This window comes from Falco punctatus (genome assembly GCF_963210335.1).
Source record: "Falco punctatus genome assembly, chromosome: 10".
Taxonomy (NCBI): Eukaryota; Metazoa; Chordata; class Aves; order Falconiformes; family Falconidae; genus Falco; species Falco punctatus.
The window spans coordinates 34,578,934-34,603,896 of record NC_137590.1 but is presented as its reverse complement, the minus strand read 5'-3'; the positions used below and the strand labels follow the sequence as shown (position 1 = coordinate 34,603,896).

At 43.1% G+C, this 24,963-nt stretch overlaps 1 protein-coding gene across 5 annotated transcripts in view; it reads right to left on the bottom strand.

Annotated features, from left to right (window-relative positions):
• The window catches only part of TSPAN4 (tetraspanin 4), a 443,427-nt gene that overhangs the window by 416,247 nt on the left and 2,217 nt on the right, over positions 1-24,963 (bottom strand). For 2 of the 5 annotated variants that reach the window (XM_080405638.1, XM_080405639.1), the window contains exon 1: positions 1,881-24,556. The exons of the other annotated variants lie outside the window; for them this stretch is intronic. The gene's annotated coding sequence lies outside the window, so the exon portion shown is untranslated. Of the gene's footprint in view, positions 1-1,880; positions 24,557-24,963 lie in introns of those variants that run through there. 5 annotated transcript variants of the gene reach the window in all.

The window sequence follows — 24,963 nt, the reverse complement described above, 5'->3', positions numbered from 1 at the left end:
TTTAATGAGTTTATAAGGGCATGTTAGTCAGTAAAATAAACACTGCTCAAGGAAATTCCTACTGCGCCATTTGTCATGTCTCTTATTGCCTGACAGAAGACCACATGAATTGGGAACAAATAGTATTAGCATTGCAGCATTTGGGAATGCAAGAGAAATGCATGGTAAGACAGAAAGGTTGTTCCCACATCACTGCCCACTTGCTGTGTTTGATGTCAGCTGTCAGTACCTCCACAGAACCTGCTCTATTCTACTCTTGCGCCATCCCATACCAGCTACCCAGCTGGCAGGCCAAGAAACATCACCTCTGAAACAGAAAAGGGGGTGGCAGGGGGAGTGATACACTACAAACTCCCCTGGCTCCTTTCTCAAAGTCATATTGCAGTACCTCCACAGTAGTTTCTGCTTCTTGCTTTCCTTCTTTAAAAAGAAAAAAGCAAGCATTACCTTTGCCTGTGGGTGTCAAAGAAATAAACAGTATCAAAGCTCCAGAGAAGCAAGACACACCCTCCCTTGGAGCTCCCTGTAGTCAAGCCTACAGGAAAGGGACCATAGCTAGCACTAGGCAGCTGCTACTGCAGCCTGGATCCCTTTTACCAACTCCTCATGAGAAACGCATCCCACCCGGGCATGGCTGTGGCAGGTTCCAGGTACCAGTGCAAGCCAGCACTGCTACCCAAAGCAGAGACCCTTCCTTCCTTTACTGCACCTCACCTCTGCTCCCAGAACAACTCCCTTGCATGGCTGTTTGTGTGTTCTGTTTTGTTAAAATTAGCCTCTTCCTCTGAACAAAACTCCACAAAACAAGGCTCTTGTTAAAGAAATAGTCAGCCATTAGCATGGGACAAGCTGAGCAGGGCAGGGGGAACACATCTGTCCCGTGGAGAACTTTCTAAAGCCTAACTGCAAGACCACAAGTCAGCAGCAATGCACAGATATCCCCAAAGCTAACAAACATCTGAATCTTCCCATAGTTCTCAGGTTCCCCTACATTTTCCCATTACAAAATTGTACAAAGGATCTTGTTTTCTCACAAGGGAAAGGAAGAGGAGTCCAGAAATTGCAGGAACATATTAGTGCAAACGAATTTCAAAGGGTTTCTTTGGACAACTGATGCAGAATTAATTTATTCATGATGGAATGACAAGGTACCAAAATATAACAGTGATCTTCAGCAAAGGAAGACAGCGCTTACCCTCTTTATTCCATCTTGTTCATTTAATCCCAGGCAAACAGGAACTTCAGACATTTTTCAAACATTTCATAAAGTAATAGCAATAAAATACCTACGTAAGGAAACTGTTTTACACTAAATTGAAAAAAAAAAAAAAAAAAAAAAAACCAAAAAAACCAACCCACAACAGAAAAACCCCAACAGCTTGGACTTCCTAGCAAAAAGATTAAAGTATGCAAGTAGTGGGGTGGGGGGAGGGCAAGAAATGGGATGTCACATACCGTGAAGAAGAAAAATTATTGCATATTTAATGGAGTGCATGATTTTTATTTGTAAGCCTATCAGATTCTGAAAGCCTAACCATCTTCCTTGCCTCCCTTCCTAACCATTCCCCTCTGTGATGCATGAGGGGGGGGGGGGGGGGAGGTGTAGAGGGGGCATGCTATGACATTATGACGTTCTACCACCTCCTTGAAAGATTTCATTTCCTTTTCCAGCGGGACTGTATCCCAATTCCCCAATAAAATTCCTTGCAGTTTATTAGGCTTTTCACATCTCAAAACACCAAAATCAAACCAAAATCCCACACTTTGCCAAAGCAAAGAATAACAGAGCTTCCCATCTTAAGAGTCTGTGTGCTTGTGCTTGTTCATGAAGCTTGCAAGGGAGCAGACTCATCTACATTACGATCCTGCAATTACTCAACTGTTTGGCCTTGCTGCTCTGGCCTCAGTGCTGGACTACACATGTTGCCTGTTGTTCCATGGCCATATCAGCCAGTAGTCTGGAAGAAAAGAAATTGGTGGTTAACATCCATGAAAATCAGAGAACATTCTTATCTCAAGCAACGAGGGAGAACTTTATTCAAGGAAGTTTAAAGACAGTCATTGTCACTTATCAAAATAGCTTACAATCTTCATCGATTAAGGCACACAATCTGATCCTGGTGTGAGTTTTGAATAAGAAATTTTTCCCCCCTTTTATGCCAGACCAGAGTCTAAAATTACTCATCTTTACCACAGCAGAAAGAAAATAAAGTTAAAATGCTGACAAAAATGTTGCTTGAGAGCTTCAAGTAACTGCAGCCTTAGACTTCTTCCTCAGAGCCAGGACTGCATTTTGAAAAGGGGAAGAAGAGGAAGGAGGAAGAAGTCACACCACACATTCACAGAACACGAGTTGGATCTGTCTGAAGGATGGGCCAAATATTGAGTCTCTCCCATCCAAACAGACAAGGACGCTCAAACCTACTATGTTTCCTATGCTAGCACCACTGCACTGAAGTCAGTTCTTTCACAAAACTGAAGGACACAAGAAGGGTACTTGTGTGAGAAGGTGGGACCTCCACCTTTTGACAAATTTAATTAAAACTGGCTGACAATCAAACATTATAAGCATGGAGTAACTGTCTGCATGGGCCTGACAACTTCGCACATGGCGTGATCACACAAGCTCATTTTTTCAAGTGCAGTTTCCTAAGGAAACATAGGAGGGAAAGGCATTTTCACTGGCACTCCAAGCAAAAACAGTTTAGTCTGGCACCCTTCACATGTACTCAATTAGTTTCCAATTCAGGAACAGAAAAGAACAAATTAATTGACCAGCAAGGTCTTAGAAGAAGCCTGGTACTGTGCCATCAAATGGAAATGCAGGGAATCAGGCTACAAACAGCCCTGCTGCAGGCATCCAAAGTTCTCCTCAGCCAACACTTTTCCCACAGGACACCTTTGGTTCTCATCAAAAGAGCCAACATAGTAATTGCAAGACAGACAGTAGATTTGAATGTGTGTACCAAGAGAATTTCCAGCAGTCAAAATCCACACACACAAAACCAGTAAGCTGACATACAGACATAGACACACAGAGATCAGACTACCAAGTGGTCCGGCCCACACAAATGCTAACCAAAGCACAAATCAGTACTGTAACAAGCTAAACAAAGGGGAATGGATGAAAGCCACAAAAAGCTGCATTCTGAACTCCATCGTTACACAGGAGGTTAATCAGAGTGAGCGACCGTTTTCACTTCTGTGTGTGCAATACTCCCCAGTGGTTTAGTCATTACAGCACAAACCCAAGCCTTTAAAGATAGATCTGCCAAAGAAGCAGAACACTTCAGAGTGCAAAATTAACTTGGCGGTTAGCTTCCCTTCCCGAAGAATTGTATTAGACAATTATCTATAGAAGTCAAAATCAGGCCAACATTTAAGGGCCACAAGGGGAATAATACAAAGATTGCAAAGGAAAAACGCAAACAATGGCTAGGTGCTCATATTTGTTTGAATCATCTACAGTGTGGCATTCATAATGAATACTAATTTTGAGTTCTGCTTTACAGAGCATATTCCTAAAAGGAACTTATTTTCTAATTATGAGCTCCAGTGACCATGCACATTAAACAATGAAAACAAATGGCACTAGATATTAACGTTGTGACAGTCCCATTATCTCTCAAGCAATGCATGAGGATAAAGCTGTTAGCTGTCCTCACATGCTAAATTTACTCAAAATTTCACTTCTATCCAAGTTCCTACAGCTGTCAATTTACTCTCCCTCTATCCAGACCAAAACTCAGACAAAACTGAATTAAAAATAAAACTCTTACTTACCAAGAATACCTACAGTTTAGAGATCACATCCTTACTGTGTTCTTGCTAGCTTTTTCTAAAAGCAAAAACCCAAAACAGTCACCTTCAAAAGAGACTGGGAAATGACTGGCATTTTTTCTATCGCAACATTGAACTTCTAAGAGGTTCCCTGCTCAATGTCCTCAAAAATGCAGGGGCAGCTAAGACTTGATCTTCTAGGTTACAAGTGTTCTACAAGCACGTGAAGCATTGCTATCTTGCCAGAGAGTACTTAGGGAGGTAAAGAAGGACTGTTACATGCCTTAAGAGCCTTCATTGGCAAACACAGCAAGACTGAAAGGCTTTGAGGAGTACCTTCTAGATGTGTCCTCAAGCCTCAGCTGAATCCAACAAGCGAAAGCAGAAGTTTGATGCTCAAGAGTCCCAGCACACACAGCTCCCTAGACAGAGTTTTATTTCCTATTTCACTAGGTGCATTAAGCAAGAATGAGAGACATGATAGTTTCTGAAGAGATTCACTTACAGCTTCAGCCTTGCAGCAGGTGAATTTCAAAGCCAAATGATATTATGAGAGCAAGAAAACACCACCTGATTTAAAAGAAGCAGTAAAGTTAAAAGATGTGCAGCCTATAGTAAAGTTAAAACACCCCTGTGTAAGACAAAACCCTGTTACTTCATGGTTTTGTGCCCGCTGCACTACTGTTCTCCCAGCAACACAAACTATCCCAGACAGACATCAAGCCCACAAAAGTCCAGCAGTCTCAGAGGAGGTAAAACCTACTTTTATCAGTGGCATATCCTATAGATATTTCCTAATATGGCTTTTAGCTTAAACATGCAATAACTGGCACAAAACCATCATCGCACAGCTGAAACCAAAAGCAAAAAAAACTATAAGACTGCACAGAGAAATCACAGGCTTATCCAAGGCCATCACCCTGGACAGACACATGGACAATGAAGAGTTATGTTTGGAAGACATCCGGGTATCCCCACATAGTGCAAGCAAGAGACTTGCACTGAGAGAATAGCAGCTCATTTTAATTGGGGAAGCAAGACTGCTCAGTTACTCCACAGCATCCCTTGCCAGATTAACCTCTAGCAAGTCTTCCAGTGATTATGTAGAGCAGGCTTTGAAGGACAATAGCATATGATGAAAAAAAAATATTCAGAGACAAGACTGTGTAAGACTTTTTGCCTTCTGTGCACTGTTGCATCTTCTCACCAGGGGTAAAGGATGCACACTGGTCCTCGCCTTAGTCTGAACTCCTGAATAAAGACACAAATAGCAGTAATACAGGCATACACTTAAAAACAGGATTCCTATGCTGAATCATTGAGGCTAGGAAAGAGAAATGACACATGTTCTATATAGCACATTTCAAAAGTTTTGAACAAGACATCCAATTTACATTTCTTTCAATAAAAATAGATCTGCTTTATTCAGAATTGCCGCTCTTCCTATTGTAGTTCGTAAGAAATGCAAATTCCCAGAAGAAAAATGCATTATTCGCCTCCAGTGTGTGAATCAAGAAAGACTTGCATATATTAGACTGACTCAGAGGTGAGTTCAACTAATGCCAATCACATGAAAAATTAACCATAGGGTCTATTCATTACACAATAGCAGTGACTGACATAATGCAGCAGGAGAAATATTTTGGCCTATCATATGACACTCCCAACATATAAAGATTTCTTTTTCTACATGAGCACATAAGTGTAACCTAGCAACAGCCAGAGTCTGTACCCTCTTTCACATGCATCTGACCCCAATAAGTACATCTTTTGTCCCAAACCCTAACAGGTTTTTTTGGCAGAAAGTAGTAAAAGAACAGCATTTCCAAGAAAATTATGAACTACACACAAATATAAGCATATTAAAAAGAAGGAATATATTCCAGTAGATTAAAGGTTTTGCCAGTGTAGTATTCAGTCTAGTGTTCTCTGGGCACTAAATACATGTAACAAAACCCATGCTTAGCTCCAGGAAGGTTTCCTGGCACTTTATTTTCAGTTCAGAATTTCGATCCTGCTTTTTGCCTTGTTTCCTCCACCCAGGATCCTGAGCTCCATCTCATGGTCACTGTGGCCAAGGCTGTACCCCACCTTCATATCCCCAACCTTACTTGTTTTTAAGAATGTATGTAAGCAGAATACCTCCCACTTTTCCTCTACGTGCTACTTGTTCCCAGTGCTTCCTTTCCCCTCACACACACAGCCCAGATGAGCACCACTACCCTCGTTACTCCCACCAACCAGTAGATGTAAGCTGTCTAAATACAGCCCAATAGGGACAAACCTGTAAAGCAAATAAGCTATTCCCAAGGGCCCCCATCATACATATCATTAGCATTTTGGGATGGGGTACTCTGAATCAGACTATGAGCATTGTATGCGCCCCCGGAACACAGCTTCTAGTTTAGTTTTATCCAAAAAGGAATCAAATACACACTCTGAAGCTAGTCTGTTATTCAAGTAAGTGCAGTAAGGTGGGACAACCAGGAAAATTAGCTTAAAAATTCATTCCTAATGCAAATCAACTGTCCAGCGTCTGTGGACACACACAGCAGCCTGTGGTCTAATATACACTGTACTTGTTGCAAAGGGCCAGTACTACACACTTGGAAGATGTGAGATGCTCTGCAGAAAGCCACCTGAGCCAACCTGAACCCAAGGAAAAACCCACAAGGCTTGGTATCTCTTCCCAAATGCTTGTTTAAAAGCAACTGAAAGAAATTCCAAATAGTGTATTTTAAATGTTCTACCTCAGCAGCATCTGAATTATTTCCATTGTTAAGACACAGAAGTAGTTGGTTTTTTAAATAGATTAAAGGGACACAACCAGGTTAGAAATAAGCAACTGCATTAAGTGGAAGTCAGGCTAAACAAAGACAAATCTTTGGCCAGCAGTCCAGTGCTGTACTTGCAGCATTAGGCAACACTTTGGCAAGCATGAAGATGTATATGCTAATATACAATGTCCTGTCCTCCAACCAGTTGTGTCGCTTGGGTCCTTTACAGGAAATTCTGCTCCACAGCGAACTTCCACGGGCCGAGGGGGACAGCCTGCCTCACCACGGGCTTCCCGGGAATCTCTGCTCCGGTGCCTGGAGCTCCTCTTGCACTGACCCGGGTGTCTGCAGGGCTGTTGCACTCACATAGTCTCATTCTTCTCTTCAGCTGTAATTTGTTGCGCTGTCTTTTTTTCCCCCCCTTCTTATATCTGTTACCACCATCGCTGATGGGCCTGGCCTTGGCTGCATCGGACATGGGGAAGCTCCCAGCAGCTTCTCACAGAAGCCACCCCTGCTTGCTGCACAAACCCAATACACTCAAAAAAAGCAAGTGGTGGGTTTTCTGTAAGTATTTTTAGATGAGGAAAATAAGGATGATTGAAAAGCCTCATTTAACAAGTATAGTTCTGTTCATTCAGAAGTCAAGCTTATCTCCTACCTATGCATACACACATACCTTTGAGAGGCAGTGGGAAATCCCAACTGTAAGCATGACAAAGGAGCATCTATTCTTAATGACTTGAGCTAGCTGTTTCAAATGTCTTGAGAAGTGGTCAGTAAACCTACATAGATTAAGAAATGATATGTTGGTACTTTTCAAAAGAAGTGATTGTAAAGTAAAACAGCAAGCAGAATCCTTTATGAGGTCTTCCTCACCCAACTCTTTCCTGATTTTCCCTAAATATTAAATGGCGTAAGGAAAATTGATGTCAGCCGAATTAACAGCCCCTCTGTATTGGAATTCAGTACTGAAATACATTTTTGAAGAACAGTCAAATCTGCAGTCCAGGGCAATTTTGGAAACCTAAACAAGACATTTGTAAACCTTTCCCCTCCAGACTTCATGTTAATCCAGAGGCAGCCACAAGCATCAGGAAGACAATGCCTCCCACACTATGTAGTAGAATGCTTCTACTAGGAACCTGGGTTCTTACTTATTTTCATTCCATTTCTTTGCACACTCAAGTTCAAAAATTCTTCAGCTCAATAACTGCTTTCTGGAACTAGCTGTTGTGGTAACTAAAATATGTAACACACCAAAGATCAAAAATCAGCAGGCCAGCAGGGTGCCACACAAGCCTGTGTACCCATCAGTAGCTGGGAGGCTGGACTAAGTGCTCAGGAGACCCAGGCTCCATTCCCAGCTCCAGGTATGCCAGAGATACACCCTCCCCATATTCCTCTATTCAGAGGACGTGTTCCCAAGGACAGGAGCTCTCTTTCCTTCCTTGTGCAGTGCCATAATGCTACAGGGTCACCAATAACCAGAGAAGCAAAAACTAATTCCCCTCCTCTTCATGCCTACAACAAGAACAGGTTGCCAGAAAACTGCAAGCCATCAGTAACTGTAAGTAAGAGAGAAAAATACATGATTGAGGCAAATTAGATTTGGAAGAAAACATTGAAGTGAAATGAATAAAATAGCACTCTTCATCAGCCGAGACATCACTTAGTCATGATCTGGAGTGTTCACACCTGCTCTGCTCTGACACAGACTCCCACAGCTCTGAAAGGCACTGCAGCAGCACCCTGACACCCTCTCCTTCTGCCAAGCCTAAGCAGCGTAACAGGATCATTTTGTCATTCAAGTTCCCATTTAGCTAATCGCTGTAACACCTTCAAATCTCTGCAGTGCATTTCACACAGAACATCTGCACAAAGTAAAGCAGCCTCATGGGTCTGCCTCCACCAGCCTGGTGCAAACTCCTGAGCTGCTGAACACGCAGGCGATCTTGTCATCTGACAGCAGTGGGCTTGGGTCACTGGCACAGCATTGTCATTTATTTGCCTGCTTAGTCATTTGGGCCTACTGACAACCCTGCTCTGGTCACCGTTTCCAATCATTCTTTTTTTGATCTTTTATATCATAAAAGCCTCAATTCAGGGAAATACTTTGAGACGCGCTGCTCTGCCTTGGCTGAGCCAAACCAATGCAAGACAGGTCTCAGAGCCTAGGTGTTCAAGGAAAAAGACTAGCAATGACCTAAGAGGAAATTCTCCACAGACTTTGTAGGTACAGAGCATCCATAACACATACATTTTGATGGCCCTTTGAAGTGCTACTCTCCATATGCCTTCATAGGTTTGAAAGCCTTTGGAAACACATCTCTGAATACTTAGCTGAAGAAGGATCTGACAGTACTTTGGCAAACAGGGATCCAGATTACAGGAGAGTAAAAGATACAGTATCTTTATTTTCTATACCTTGAAAATTCCTTCACAGTTCCCCTTTCTTTCACCCCCTCAGCAGTGGCTATTTATCCATGTTACATCCATGTGGACCTGTTTAGTTCAGCTCCTATACACTTACCATGGATTTAACAGGTGATACAATGAGTGTTTTGTTGTTGTGGTATTTTCAACTGCCTAAACAAAGAAAGTTTATATTGCATCTTCCAACAGCCAAATCAGTCCTTTGAGACAATGGTGACAAGACAACTAAGCAGCATAACCCTACCTTCCCAATTACAGCTGCAGACAGCCACATGGGTTGGTGCCAGTAAAATGTAAGCTTCTACCTCCACAGAAGTTAAATAACCTCTGTAGGGTAAAAATGGAGGAGGAGTAAACAGAAACCAATGTCAGGTCTTGTAACTCATATTAGTGCCTGCATGCAGTTGTGTTCTCCCAAAATAAAGATTCTTCACCCAGTGTGCAATAAGCCAATCAACACAGAGTCAGAACATTTGTTTTATTTCAGTTCTGCAGATTTGGGTGCCAGGCATCTAACACAGCCAGCACACCCTCGTTCCGATTCATCTTGATATTTATAGTAGCAAGATACAACTGACTGGTGAATAACAATTTCTTTTACCACCCATAATTACACATTTTCACATTTATGCATTTAGCTTTGAGTTTAAAACATTTAGGAAGGTCCCCTAATTAGCATACTCATTATTCACAAAGGGGTGTGTATTTTAATATTACAATTACCTAAGGTTAGCTAGGGTTCACTCTTCCCTGAGCACTGTTCCAAATTCACGCACATGTATCTAAGTCAGTAACTCCAAAGCAGGATTTTACAGCCTTTCCATGATGATGTTTTTCAAGGTTAGGTACACCCCACAGACTTGCATGATTGCTCACTTTAACTTTTAACCCTGTCCTTTCAACATCAGGCAAGTGTTGAAGTCTCCAAGACAAGACAAGGGGCACATTTAAAAACATCGTGGTTTTCAACCCCAACTGCTCCAGAAGTCCAGGGCTCCCCATCTTACTTGGTCAGATATGCTCTTTGGACTCTAGAGTATGGAAATGACAGCATTGTAATGATTACCAGATCCTGGTCTTCTGCCACAGACTGTGAACCTCCATGCTATATCCAAATGGTCTGGGAAGCAGAGAGCCACCGCTCCCATGTATCCAGAACAGGGGTATTTGTCCATGCCAAACACTATGGCTGTCTCTACATATCAACTTGTAACACTTTGTAATGAATCTTTGGCAGGACCAGCTATGAACATGACACTTGTCCACACACCACAGCTACGTGCTTCATTTATGAACAGAGCTCCAGTTTATGTTGCTGCAAGCCTAAGCCCCGTACACAAGCCACCAAGCAGCTAACCTGAATTATTTTATGTCTGTACAGTGAGACAACTTACAGCTCCCATACAATTGTAAAGCATGCTGCTCTAGCAAGTTATTACCTAGCAGCTGATTCACAGTATGGGGTTTTTTCCTATCTGTTGCAGCAGTTGAGCGCTGCCATCAAACTAATTCAGGAAAAAAAGTTAAATTATTATTTAGTCTTGAGTATGGCAGAGCCACCATCACTCATCTTACTACAATCACTGCCACAAATCTATTAAAAATCAGTTAATCCCAGGTCCAGGGCTTGTTCCACCAGATGTCCCTCAGCAAAGCACAGAGCGAGTAATGTCCTGACCGACCCCAAAACTTACCAATACTACCTGAGGTAGACTCAAATCCCAGCCCGAGTCCAGCAAAATCTTATCTCACCATTTATGCACCACAAAGGTGTGCTGAAGTCTAAGAGAGCACAGCAGCAAGTGATGGGACCAAACAATGTGTCCAGCTGCTGGCTATTTTACCTATTTAATGACAAAACACCATTCAGCATTAACTAGTTACCCACTCAAAGCCAAGTCAGCAGGAAAGAGCTCCTGGTACGAGTCAGCTGTTTCACCAGCTATTACACTGCAAATCTTCTATCAGGTAAGTTAAAAACAGCAAAGAAAGCTGCAACATGGATACCATCACCTGCAAACCACTGAGATGCCCACACTCCTAAATGATTGTAATATAGAAAGAAGGGGAGAACTGCCCTACAGCAATAGACATTCATATTTTGGTTTTTTTCCTGGCCTGTATCTATGAATGAATTAATTATTTTTCTATACTACTGATCAATCATCCAAACACAAAATGCTGGCTATTACAGCTGTGTTCTTTCCTTCCCTTTCAAAAGATATTAGCTACAGTTCAAATACTTCAGTGTATAAATTCAGCCAGGCATGTTTAATGAAAGCTTTACCTTCTATCACGATATTTTTAAAATAGAGAATAGGCTGCCTTTTACCCTTCCAACATCATAATGAAAAAGTAACTCTTTCCATGGAATTGAAGAAAATACTGTGGCTAACAGAGCCCTGTTGAGAGACAGATTAATTATCTACTTGAGCGTGCATGCAAGAGTAAGCTTGTCAAAGCTAAGGAAAAAAGAAAAAAGCCAATCAGTTAGGGAAAGGTAGCAAACCTCCTGTGTTAATGTTCTCTTCGTTTAGTCCTTCTGCACAGCTCAGTGCAATGAAAGAGGTATGGTGTTCAGAAAGAGCAATAAAGCAAAATCAGGCTGGGGAATTTGCTGCCCTTTGAACAGGACAAGGCAGGTCCTGCTTGCAGCCCACAGTGCTACCCCACTCCATTTTCAGGAGCAGGGAAGCCACATTCCGAGTGGCCAACCTAGAAAGGAACACAGTGCCCTTCAAAACAAGAACAAAACTGCAGCCACAAACTACAGTCCAAAACAAGCATAAACAGTGCACCAGCTTTCTAGGGATGAGATGTTACCTGGAGCTGTGCATTGCCCAAAGGCACCCAGTGCTTGAACTGTACAGCACAAGCACCTGTAATTAGTGGGAAGGTGAGGCCCAGCATGCTCCCAGTTCATTTACTTAGTACTATCTCAGATTGACACAATACTTCGCCCACCTCCAGCTCTGACTGGAGTGGAAATGGATAGGGAGGTCTAGGAGAGAGACCGAATTCTGAATGAGTGATAAACAGCAAGAAAGTTCAGAGAAGGAGGAATCTGCAAGTTTTCACACCAAGCCTTACCTGTGCCTGTAGATTTTACAGACATCTTCTGGCTGTTCCTGTGCTCTGCAATTCCTGAGGAAGTCCCTGCAGGCAAGATTCTGCCTTATTTGAGGTCTCTGGCTGAGCTGGGGTAACCATTCCCTGCAGTCTGAGGTAGGGGCAAGTGGAATGTCACACTGAAGGTCAAATGGCAGCTAAATGCTCCTTGTTGAGCTGCTACCCTTGCCAGCAGCACCTACACTCCCTGGCTTAAAGGAGACTTAATGACCCACAACAACTAGTCAAGATACATGCACAAAACAAGAGTAAGGCATCACCCTTCACATTACTAGCAGCATAGGACCAGGCTCAATACTAGAAAGAGAGAAGGAAAATAGATCTAACTTGAAACAAGCTTTTAGCAGCTCTACAAAAGCGTAAGTAGACTTTCCTTTAACCCAAGTAGCAGCAAGCTGTAAAAGGTGGCATGCACAATGGGCCTCACATGCATTTTGCATCAGCTCTCCAACACTAGGCTTGACTCCATCCAACCCAGCTTTAGGCACTCAAGAAATATACAAGTTAAGTGGATTATGATAGGCAGCTTCCTCTAAGGTCAACGGAGAGAGATGGACACCTCTTCCCACCAGAGGGTGGAAGTCATCATCCAAACATAAGCATTTTTCCACTTCTTGTTTTAGACCCGTCAATTAAGTGGCATGAATCCAAGACAAAGTGTATTAGGGACAGCTGGTGTACACAGGGCCAACTAAACAGAATTAATGTTGTGCTCCCTCACTTGGCCTGCACTATTGTTAAATCTGAGCAGCAATGCTCAATTCAGATAAAAGTAAATGGTGAAAACACAGTAATCGCTGGAGAGACACAGAAATGCATATTCTAAGCTTCTTTGTGGCTCCTTCTGGAAAATAGCAGGGCAAACTCTTTACAACCCATACCACATGTACAAAGACAAATGCAATCTTCAGCCAAGTTCCAGCAAAGACAACTACGTATTTTTTAGAATTGAATTGTCATTTTTCTATGGAAACAGCACTTTTTGGAAAGAGCAACTATAATGTAGCAAGGGAAAAACATCAGGGAAAAGTAATAGGTCAAGTGTGTGAATGGGTGACCTTACTGTGATCATTCTACTGTAAGAGACTTCAGAATAGTTTCATTTCCTGACAGAAAGCTCAGAAATGCAGCAGCACCAGTAACCCTGAAACACCACGGTAATTCACTTGTGTTCAACCAAGTATCAACTCAGATGCAGTGGAGAAACAACAAAGGCATGAAAGCAGGACACAGGCTAGCCAAGTGGATGCAGTATGGCAACACAAGCTGGATTTGAGCCATAGCTCCTTCCACTGACTTGCTGGGCACCTCACTTCTCACATCCCATAAAATAAACCCTCTTTTAGCGGAAGTTTGACCTACAGGTGAACGTTATTGATAACCAGTAGGTGTTCTCAGAATACACGTTCTGGCTGATGACAAAGAGAACAGTACAAGGAGACTTCACGTTAGGACACCCCCAACCCTAATACACACGCTGAATACTGAGAGGAAGTGAGGAAAACATCCCAAGTATTGCAGGAAAACTCATAGACACAGCAGCTGTATAAACCTGAGAAAACAGAGGAGGCAAGGCTGATCACTGAGAACAGCACATGGGAAGTGTGAAATGAGAGAGCACAAACAGGCTTGGAAGGCTCAAGGTCTTCTCACAAGCAGAAGGCAGCTTTCAGGATCCTGCTAGCCCCCTTACATCACACTCTGCATCTGCTCTTGTGCTCTGCTATCAGAATTGGCAAAAAAATTATCACAAGAAACAGGTAGGGGACAGAGCTAGGTCAGCTGCAGCCCTCTTCTCTCAGCTGCTTAGAGCTCCAGCTTCCAGTATTTGCCCCTCCTTCAGCCCTGTCCATGCAATCCCCTTTCATCTATCCCTGATATGACTCAAATTTGAGGCACTTGCTCCACAACGCTGTGCATACAGAGACACTGATGCTTACCCCATGTTCTACTTTGCCAGTGACACATATAAGCAGCAAAAAATTAGGAGGGAAGGTTCCTTCTCCTTCCTCCTGCGTCATTAGAGCCTCGTCTCTTGCTCTGTGAAGCTCTTAAGAAGAGAAAACGGATCAGAAATAAAATGGGAGGGCTGTAGAAAGTGTCTGGAACAAAATACCATATGTGCAATGCCTCTTCTCCTGTTCTAAATGCTGCAAAAGAAAACAGCACCTTCCCTGACAGAAGCAACAGGGCTGTCTTAAGTAACGGGGGGGGGGGGCACACCAAGAAAAACACATTGTTCACAGAGAAGAGCCCCTTTCAGCAGCCACGAGTAAGAAAGTTGCAAAAGTGACAGCTTTGCTGCCTCCCTGCCCTGCCTAGAAGCAGCATCCAACACCACAGGAAGGGCTGGCTTTGTTTCGACACCGTTGGCTGGTGGCCTTGTACACAGGATTACAGAACGCTGCTTTCCTCACAAGTTACGATGGGACAATTTATTTTCATTGGCATAAGCAGAGAAAGAGAGCCAGTCTGATCCACTCTGCAGCAGCAGGACACTGTGAAAGGCAGTTTTTACACATGTACATCACACAGTCATAACACAGTATCCATATTACACACGTCCTTTCTTAGAAGGAAATCTTTCAAGAGAGACCTTTGACTTCTGAAGATAAACTGAAGCATCCACAGTCAGAATTTTCAGCCTTCATTCTCCATCATTCATGTACCGCTATGTCAAAATAAAACCGTTTTGACTTCATGACTATCAGCTCCCCATTCCCTCCTATTTCCATAGCAGTATGCCTTACAAAGTCACAAGCAGATCTTCCCACCCTGTTGACATCATGTCCTCCTTGTTACACCCAGTCCAATCCATGCCACTCAGCACAAGCTGCAGGCTGAGTGCTGGGTGCACAGTACCAGATTCATTGCACTCCAGTGATTCTTGTTGACATTACAGCTCATAGGCAGCTATTACTATTCACATCCAGACTAGCAAGCAGCAACTCTGTGTGTCTGGGGTGATGCAAACCGTTCCACAGTAAATCTAGAAACTACTAACAGTTGCACTCTGCTTTCATCATCTGCACACACACACACGTGCACTTAACACTCAACAGGTGCTGAATACCAGCCCGGCTTTTTGCATCTCCTGTGACTTCCTTCCTCCCTAGCCCCTCAAATTTCTTGTGTCCACTCTGACCTTTCAGACTTTACAAACACTAAGGCAGCTTGGCGTATCAGATTTCAGCAAAGCTTCTTTTTTCCAAATACTTCCAGCTTTCAGTCAGTCCCTTACACCCCAGCTCTTCCAAACTGTGGCTCAGAAACGTGTCCCCAGACTTGTTTGCCAATATCCATGCAGCTGACCAAATGCTTAGCTCTATTGTAGTGCTATCATATGTAAATCTTCAAATACTTCAAATCAAAATGAGAAATGCCAAATTAAAAAACATAAACAACAACAAAAGAACCCAAACACCAATAACTTAAACGACTGCCGAAATCATCAATATATCAGCTCCAACAGCAACATTTTGGGGAGGATTTCTCTGGGGCTTTTTATTATTATTGTATCTGCAGAGGGCAAGCCAAGAAAAAAAGAAATAGACGGAACCAAACCCTGCATCCAAGCAAGCTCTCTGCAAGCAAATGCAGGCACGTTTCAAGGCTGGCAGAACACTGTGCTGAAATTAAGTGGTGCGGGTTCTGACAGAACCACAATTTTTCAGATCTAGTATGAAACCTATAATGCATACTACTGAATAAAAGCTTCCATAGGCTGTACAGCAGCACCTAAATATTTGTCCTACTGCTGTTCATCCATAGCTGGCACACATTCAGAGACTGCAAAGGCAAAGCCAAACCAAAGCTCAGACTGACTTTTCTGCCTCCAAATTTGCATTGCACTTTTCCCTCCAGGGATCTCGCATGGTTTAGTTTGGATTCCATCCCAGCTTAGTCCTGAACAGAGAGATGTATCAAACAATTTCAATGCACCAACACATTTCATTTTAAATTTAAGTATTTGAAATTACTTTGAATGTGCATTCTTGACATTTCAATACTATTCTGGATAACTTTTTAATCAACCCATTTTCTTACTAAGTGGTTAGAGTGTAGGGCAATCGGACTAAACTAAAAACAGAAAATTGCACTAAGACAGACATTCACAGAATGAAAGCTGTTTGGGTGGAGTACCAACCTCCCCATGGGAAATTAAAACTTCGTCACTAGCTGTTCAAAATTCGGTTGTACCATGTCCACTATGAAGCAGGACAAAGCCTCGAGCCAGCAGCAAATAAAGGAAACTCATGAGGCAAACTAGTTCCAACTTTCACCCTTTTCACTTCAGAGGCATATAAGGGGAAAGAAAATGCCAAATGTCTTGAGGATGTGGGTTGAATATGCAGGGGCAGACCAACTCTGCAACTTATACAAGAGCCTGCCCAACAGAACTAGTCACCAACAGGCAAAGGCAGGGTTAACATGTACACTCTGTGTGTGTGTATGCACCTATAGAGTTGGTGCACTAGGGAAATACCATAACGAGGGGTCATCAAAACCATTTTCCTCACAGCAACAAGTAGCTTAGGCAGCAGTAGAGGACAGTTGGCTCATCCGCAGCAGCACTTGCCGTTAGAATCAGTACTGCGCATGGTAAACGGGACTTTCAGTTGCCAAAGGCCACAGGATGCAAAAGCAGTCTGGATTAATCATTGCTAGGACTGAACCTGCAACAGGGGAACCAGGTGCATGGAAAAAAGAACCCTAGGGTAAAAAAACAAAATTAAAAAAGGTGCCAGAAAACAAGGCTGATTAAGCTGTAAATGCTTTGATAGAGGATCTTGTGGGTTCTTACACTGGTGAAAACAATGGCCCAGAACTGGTTCTCCTTTCATAATACAGTACAAAGGAACCCGAAACCATTATTGTCTAGCAATGGCTCGTAATGGGTCCCATGAATAAAGGACTTGGCAATAACCCAGCAGCCACAAGGCTTGTGACAGCTTTCTCAGGAACTTATGAGAATTTGACTTCTTTCCAATAACTCCCTTCGGCTCCCAGAGGGATCCCCAAAACAGCTTTTCAAGCCCTAGGAGTCGAGCCAGTTGACAGCAAAGAGGATACCCAAAAGGCACTGCAATGACGATCCCGCAGCAGAGCAGGAATGCAGGCAAGCAATAAAACTGATGCTAAACAGGTCCACAATAAACTGGTCCTAACCATAATTTAAACAGCAGGGCACTGCCAAAATGGAATGGTCATTTACTGATAGAGAGCAAAGGAACATAAAACCCCACTAGAACAGTAAAAGATCCCAGACAACTTTCAGAAACAAATGCTTCTCAAGCCTACTACTGCATCTAGATGAAGAAATCTCCTCTTCATGCGAGTGTAGCTCTCTGTGTCCTCGCCTCTAGCAGGGGAGCAGGATCTCCTGGGCAGTTCTTGCTTTCTGATGTAAAGGGATTCTATTATCTATTCTCCAAGTAAGAAATCTTCTTGTGTATGTGACAGAAAAGTCCTAGTCATCCCACAGTCCCTTTCCTCCAGATGTTCTGATTCACTTTAACAAAGGCAGAACATCTAAGCGGCAGTAGCAGTACCGTCAGGGCCACTGCAGCACAACCCTAGCCTACTACCACTGTGGCTGAAGCTAGGAACGCTTGAAAGACAGCATCAAACTGGCACTTCTCTACAGCAGCAATAGCTCTTCCATGCTCCACAAACCCTTCCTCAATCCATAAAGCACCTGCACATATGCTCAGGGGAAAGCCATTCTTTTACCCACATACCATTTTGTTCTGCAGGACAAAAGGGAAAAATGTATTTGTTCACCATGCATTTTGAGAAGATGGAGCATCTCTACTTTAAACTGAGACCCCACACTGGGGACGTATCTCCACAGAGAAGCAGAAAAACACATCTCCTATGCAGAAGTGCAGATACATCCAAATACACCTCTGGCCCAGATGCAGACAGGTGGCATCCTTTGTGTAACACGGCTCATGGCTAACATTCATCCATGTTACAGATAAACCACTGCACAATTCAGTTATTTACAGAGCTAAGAAGCCGCCACACACACACATTCATCTTCAGAGGTTTCTTCACGCAAACAGAAAAAGCTGTCTTTCACAGACTACAAGCGTGTTCTTAATATTCAGCTTTTTAGCTTCTCTACTGAGTATGGCAAACGTCATAAATCAAGAAAAGAAGTGAAGCAGCTTGACAAGGTCATACAAGAGGCCTGTGGGAAAAATCCCTGGCTGGGGGGACATCCTAGGGAAGGGAACCCATGTCTGTTTGCTCAGCATGCTGCTCATCAGGCCAGTGGGGTGCAAGGATGAAAAGGTGGAAAGATGTATTTGTTTCATGCCCACTTGGGAGAGCTAATTTAAGGAATCAAAATAATGTGGGGGTTCTCAAAATACTCAGCATATCCTAAAGGAGATGGGAAAAATGCCCTCCAGATAGCTTTGGGGAGAGCAGAGGTATATACAGTGAAGTACCATTTTAGATCAGGCAGGGATCTGAAGGCAAGCTGCAAACAAAACTGCAACCTTGATCTCACCGTTCTTTTTACTTAGGCCAAAAACGAATGCAAAACCCCAAACTCACCAGTCCCTGGGCACAGCTCAAGCAGCTTATTGTTCTGAGTGGACTTATCAATCACTACAGACAACCCACCCAGATCAGGTCATATGATTGAAGGCTTTACTTTATTATTCCCTCACACCATCACCAAGCAAAGCAGCAGCAGCATATCAGATCACACAAAGGAACTGCTGCCCTTCAGAACAGACTCCTGAAAAACTGCTCCCTGGTGCGCACGTGTGTGTGATTTAGCTGTGCGCAGTGGGAACGCAAGAGTAAGTAATATGCCACATGTGCCATTACTTACTGAGTTTAAAGAGGCAACACAAGCAAGAACAACCAGGACATTCAGAAGCCAATCTAGTCTTGTATCTTGAGTTTATTAAAACTTTGTGACTGTTTAACCTGGTATGTTGCAGCATTCCCAAGTACTGTACACATGCTGAAGAGTGCTAGAACTGCCAGGTGGAGGCAAGAGATGGCAGAAATCCCAGCGAAACCTAGCTCTCCACAGCTCAGTCCCAGCTCCAACATAGAACGTTTCACCAGCGTGCAGGCCTTCGGGCTTCTCTGCAACAAGCTGGAGAGCCTCCCTCAGCTTTCCAGTCCTGGGGCTACCACACCCCCAGTTTCCCAGCCCTCTGCTACTCCAGTGCCACTGTGTCATGTTTAAAAAGCCAGAACTGGCTCTTGAATGAAAAAAATTCACCTGCAAGCAATACTGCTTTAAAATCCATACCCATAAAGAATGTTCGAGGAATTTAGAGGCTTCTTCCCCTTTACCCACTGAAATGTAAAAGTTCTGGGTCTTTCATACAAAACATGCCATAATTCCTTTCTTTCCCGCAGAGCAGACACTGTGCATGTGTCTACCACTGTATTACCTCGATTTTTTTTTTTTTCAAAAAGCACTTCTCTAACAAAAAACGAATTCACTCGTAACAAAGCAAACCATTGCTTCTGCAGAATTTCATTTGAGTATCCACAGTTAAAGTGCAGGACCCCTACAGTTACCAGTTCTGCAGTGTGATAGCTTCAGCATCCCTTGTGAGATGAAGCATGTCACCTTAATGCATCCTTAAGGTGAGAGAACAGCCAAGCTGATTGGCTTCATCACCCTAAGGACAGACAATGTGACATACTTAATCTGATGAGACACGCTAAAGCAGTGCCTCTTAATATTTTATGAAACATTTGGCTGTTTTTAATTTTAAAAACAGCAGCTCAATAAACAAAGCAGTGGAACATTCCCTGTGGATGGCACAACGATAGGTGCATTGCAGCCCACTCATCTGAGTGATAACATGATATTCTGTGCATTGACTCTTCCTCCTCCCCACATCCAAGCTGGAGGCCCCAAACACTGGGAATTTTCCAGAAACAGCTGTTTTTCACCAGGATGTAGCACACAGCAGGGGCAGCTTCAGAGCTGGTTTAGGACATCCAGCTTCCACACAGCACCTGAATATGGACACAACAGGCTGACATGCCTAAGCTGGATAAATGGGTTTTATCAGGAAAAACTACATTTTCTTCCCTACCTGGTCAGTTCTGGAACAAGGCTACAATTACAGACTTCCATGAAAGAAACTGCAAGCATCCCACTGTATTACTACCACAGTCTTGCTTCAGGCTTACCTGCTTTCCTTAAATAGCCACCCCTGGCCACTGTCAGAGACTAACTACTCAGCAAGATGGATCTTTGCTCCTGCTTAAAACAACCACCTTTCATTCCCACTCCCATGAAAGCTTGCAAGACACAAAACCAGCCAGAAGACAGATGGAAGGAAAAGCCCAGGCACCAAGCTCAAACACAGACATACACATCCCCAAAAGGCCCAAAGGATAGCCTTCAGCAGACCCCGCTCTTTAGTTCTTTGTTCCTAATGCATCCATCATCACTTGTAAGATCTTCAGAGATAAGATTTCAAAACTAAGTTAGAAAATCCCCCATTCCTTTTCCCTGGGGTTCAGAGACTCATAGATGCCAGGGCAAACTACTACAAGAGGACTGGCTTGCTGCAGTCTCTTTAAATAGAGATAAATCTTGACAGAAGATGACCTGCTCATACACCCAGAGAAAAAAAATTCTCAGCCAAAGACAGGAAGTACACCAGAGACAAAAGCACTGCCATGGGCGCAATGGGAATGCACATAGCGGTTTCACCACGGAAGAACAACTTGGGGCTCTTCCCTTCAAGCATTAACAACTGACAAGTCCTTGTCTCACTTCAGCTTCACAGTCCATCCTTTACTCTGGAAGGAAAATTTCTGCTGAAATGAGAAGTATTATCCCAAGAAAGGGGATTATTCTGTCATCTGAGGACATTTCCATGGAAGAGCAGAACTGATGGGCAGATCCTGTGATCTTTCCAATTAAAATGCTGCCTCAGGATACCACTTCTGCCACCACCACCACCACCCCCCAAAAAAAAAAATTAAACAGCCAATTAGGCCATGATATATTCATGCAATAAAGGTTTTTTCTTATAAAATACGTCAACCCAAGACTGGCAAACATTATACTTTTGCCTTGAAGTGATCTTACTGAAAACAAACATGACAGATAAAACCAGTCCTAAACTAGTTAAATGCTGACATGTAAAGAAGCAGAGAAGTGAGGGAGTAGACCAGTGTTTTTTTCAATCCCATCTCAGTGCTAAAAAGAAGAGGGGAGAGGAGGTGTAGGGGAAGTTAAAAGATGCAAGGATGACAAGCCATCTCCGCAAAAGGCTATCTTATCTTTTCATTGTTAATTTCATATACATGTACACACACACAAAACTACGCTCACCTGCCACCTACAGCTACCTCTAGAGGAACAACAGCACATCAAACTGAACAGTGCAAAACTCTGTTCACTGCATCAGATACAATGGTGTCTGATTATCATCGTGATGACCATCAATGGACAATTCTTCAACCAGTCTCTTACACTAGGGAACCTTACACCACATAAAACCAGAAGTCATTATTAAAATAAGAACTGCCTTTGTGGAGCACCCACCCCCAGAAGCCAGAACACCTCACCTCTCACTTCTAAGCACAACTAGGATTACTCTGAAACTACAGATGGTCCAGCTATACTTCTCCGTAGCTATGTCCTACCCAGTGCAAGTGGGAGGACACCTGAAATAGCACTAACATACACAAGCAGCAGGGAAGGCTCCATATATCTTTAAAAAAAAAAAAAAAAACCACCACCACAGCTCACCATCCACTCCCAGTTTGTTAGCACAAGCAATCGCTAAATATGCCACAGAGATCAGAACTATCTTTATAAATACATATACACACTACCCCAGCATCCTAACTGCTGTCCAGAGAAACAGAACAAAGTCTCTGCCCCACAGAAATAGCAAGATAAAGCCTCTGCCCTCTTTTCAAGTAATAGGCAGTGATCTTTACATCTAACACAAAGACACCTTAAATAGCTTTATGGGAAAACACTTGCATTTTTAGACACATCTATGGGACTTCCTCAAACACTCTATTTAGCAGAGACATCTGTTACTCAATATATATATAATTTCATATAAATCCCACCCTCTGAATCCTTTCCATCGGTTGTCACTAATGAAGCTTTGTGTGCAAAACCAAGTGCATTCTGCCCCCATTAGGAAGCCAATTACAGCAGGAAAAACAAGCAATTAACAAGGTGTAAAATAAACATCCTGCCACCTGCCTTTTAATAGCAACCCCACTTCAAACAAGTCACAGTCTCAGCACAGCTTTCAGAATTGGCAACTGATATTATATGTATTTATGCAGCAGCTGCTCTTCATTGCAACAAATATTACAGGCTTACCAGATAAGGTCAGCATATTTAAAAAAGTATATAGCAAGTATTAAACCCTGCTTTGAGGCCCCAAATGTTGCTTTTAATGAAATCAGCAGCATCAGGCTTGTCTGGTATTACAGTGAAGCTGCAGTCACATCCCCAGCTTAGAGAGGTTTCTCTTCATTTCTACTGGTTTAGCAGCTTCTGTATTTGTTTCGCTAAATCCAGCGGCCTGAGCAGCTATTAAATAGCATGCAGGGCAACTAAACAACACAGAGCTCTACAGAATTAGACAAGTCTTTCCTCCTTCCATTGTCCTTGCCTCTCTTTCTTGGCTTTCTCCACCTCCCTACCATCACATGTAAAGCTACATCCAGTTGGGGGGGGGGGGGGGGGGCACATAATGGGGCAGAAAGCCACCCACACACACAAAAAAAAAAAAAAAAAATCAAGAGGAAAGGAAACAAGGTTCCAGCTTAGTCTTTGCTCCTACAAGCTTTAGAGGGAAAGGAGGGAAGTCCTTCCAAAGTCATGCTAACTAGAAAGCCACTTTTCTTTCCCTTGTGTGGAACGGGATAATGACACACTTCTGAGTAGTTAACCAGGCAGGACTAGAGAAAGCCCAACAGTAAATCTGCAGGATTTAATAAACCTGGAGTGGCAAATGTGCCTGAGAAAACAATAGCCAAGATTTGTCTTGCACATGGAGTGTGGGGCATGGTGGTTGTTTTACCTTCCCCTCTCACTCTGGCTCTCTACTGCTACATATTTTTTTCTTAACGTTTCCATGTCACATTTCAGTTCCTGACTAATGTCCTGTTTAATCACTCATTTTGAGATTCATGCAAGCCTTTCTCTCTTAGGGTTCTTCTCTCTCTAGCTCTGTTGAGATCCAAGGAGTACAACACCGACTACAGTACCATGAACTTTTCCAATCATGCACAGGATTGTGAGATGTTAGTCAGAGATGGCTTGAAAACTGGTAACATTCTTTCTCTAAACGACCACAGGAAGCAACAGGAAACAACTTTTAACTCCACACAGAGCCAACAGGGCTACCCACAGGTTTGTAGAAAGTTGCAAGTCACAATCACTAGTACTGAAACAATCCTTCACTGAAAAGCTCTCCTAAGAAGTCCTGAATTTAAACAACAATTCACAATCCTTGAACACAACTGGCAAATCAGATTTTAGAATACCCAAGTCTTCAATTCTGGCTATTCTCCATGTTTGCAGTCTGAAGGAGGGAAACAACCACAGCAGACAAAAAGTAGTGAGAGGTGAAGACCCCAGACTCATGAGGGTGCACACCTAAACTTGACCTACTGTCACCCGCAAAGTTAAAAAAAAAAAAAAAAAAAAAAAAGAAACACTCAGCCACTGGTTTCTCACGCTACCAGTACAAATGCAGAGATCCCACGGCTCCTTCCTACAGCCCTAATTACAGGGACAAGGTCACAAAAGACACAATCTGCCAACATGAGCTGCAGGAGGTCATACAGCCACTCAAGCTATAAAAGTATTTTAAGAGTAGTTCAATCAGTCAGGTCAGTTAACTGACTTTTTCTGATGGGTTTGTTTTTGTTTTTTTTTTAAACAAGCAGCAATATTTTCCGTTACATTTTGTGGATGGGAGAATAGGAAGCTGGATCTACTCCTTAGTTACTAATCTAGGGTTTCAGCAGTCATCACTAACAATGCCATAGAACAGTCACACCTAGCTGCATGTGGTCTAAATCCACACAAAAAAATGCCAAGAACAAGCCTCAACCCAACAGCGACGGTGGGACAGAACACTGTCAGCTTTCCAAAGTTGTTCAGATCACAGGAAGCAGCCCTGCACCACATTAACCGAGAAGTGGGATATATTATCTGCAATGCCCCACAGCAAAAGCTTACATGACACAAGCTGCTCCAGAAGCACACCAGAAAAGCAGTCCACAATTCTCAAACTTACTTCAATGTGATTAGTTCTAGGGAACCCTCTTCTGCTCAAAGCTGAGGAGCACTCTGATGGGTTTCCTGACCACCAGGCTGCCCACAGGCCCAAAGGATCAGCAGTTTGGGGACTGCTGCTTGCTGAAAGTGGCAAGAGGCCAGAAATGGTACAAGAACTTACCGTGAGAAAAACCCATGCAGTTCTAGGAGATAGGACCGATTCTTGCAATTCCTCTTCAAAGGTTGCTTAAACGGATCTAATTCTCCAATTCTTCCAGTCCCCTTCAGAAGAAGAGTTGAGGAGACCAAATCTGACTAATTACTAAACTGCAACAGCTGAGTGTCAGCAGTACCCAGCTCACCTGAAAGAGCTGAAAAGTGGCATGCCACAAGTGGCCCACTCTGCAGGCTCACCCTAACCAACATAAGCTACAGCCCATAAAACACTCACCGATTCTTAACAGTCACATGTGCGCATATCCCCACACACACAGCCCCCAACTCTTTTAAACAGACTTCTGTAGCTTGGCAAAGGGACAGATTAAGCAATACATGAAGTTGAGCAGGGAATGTTCTTAG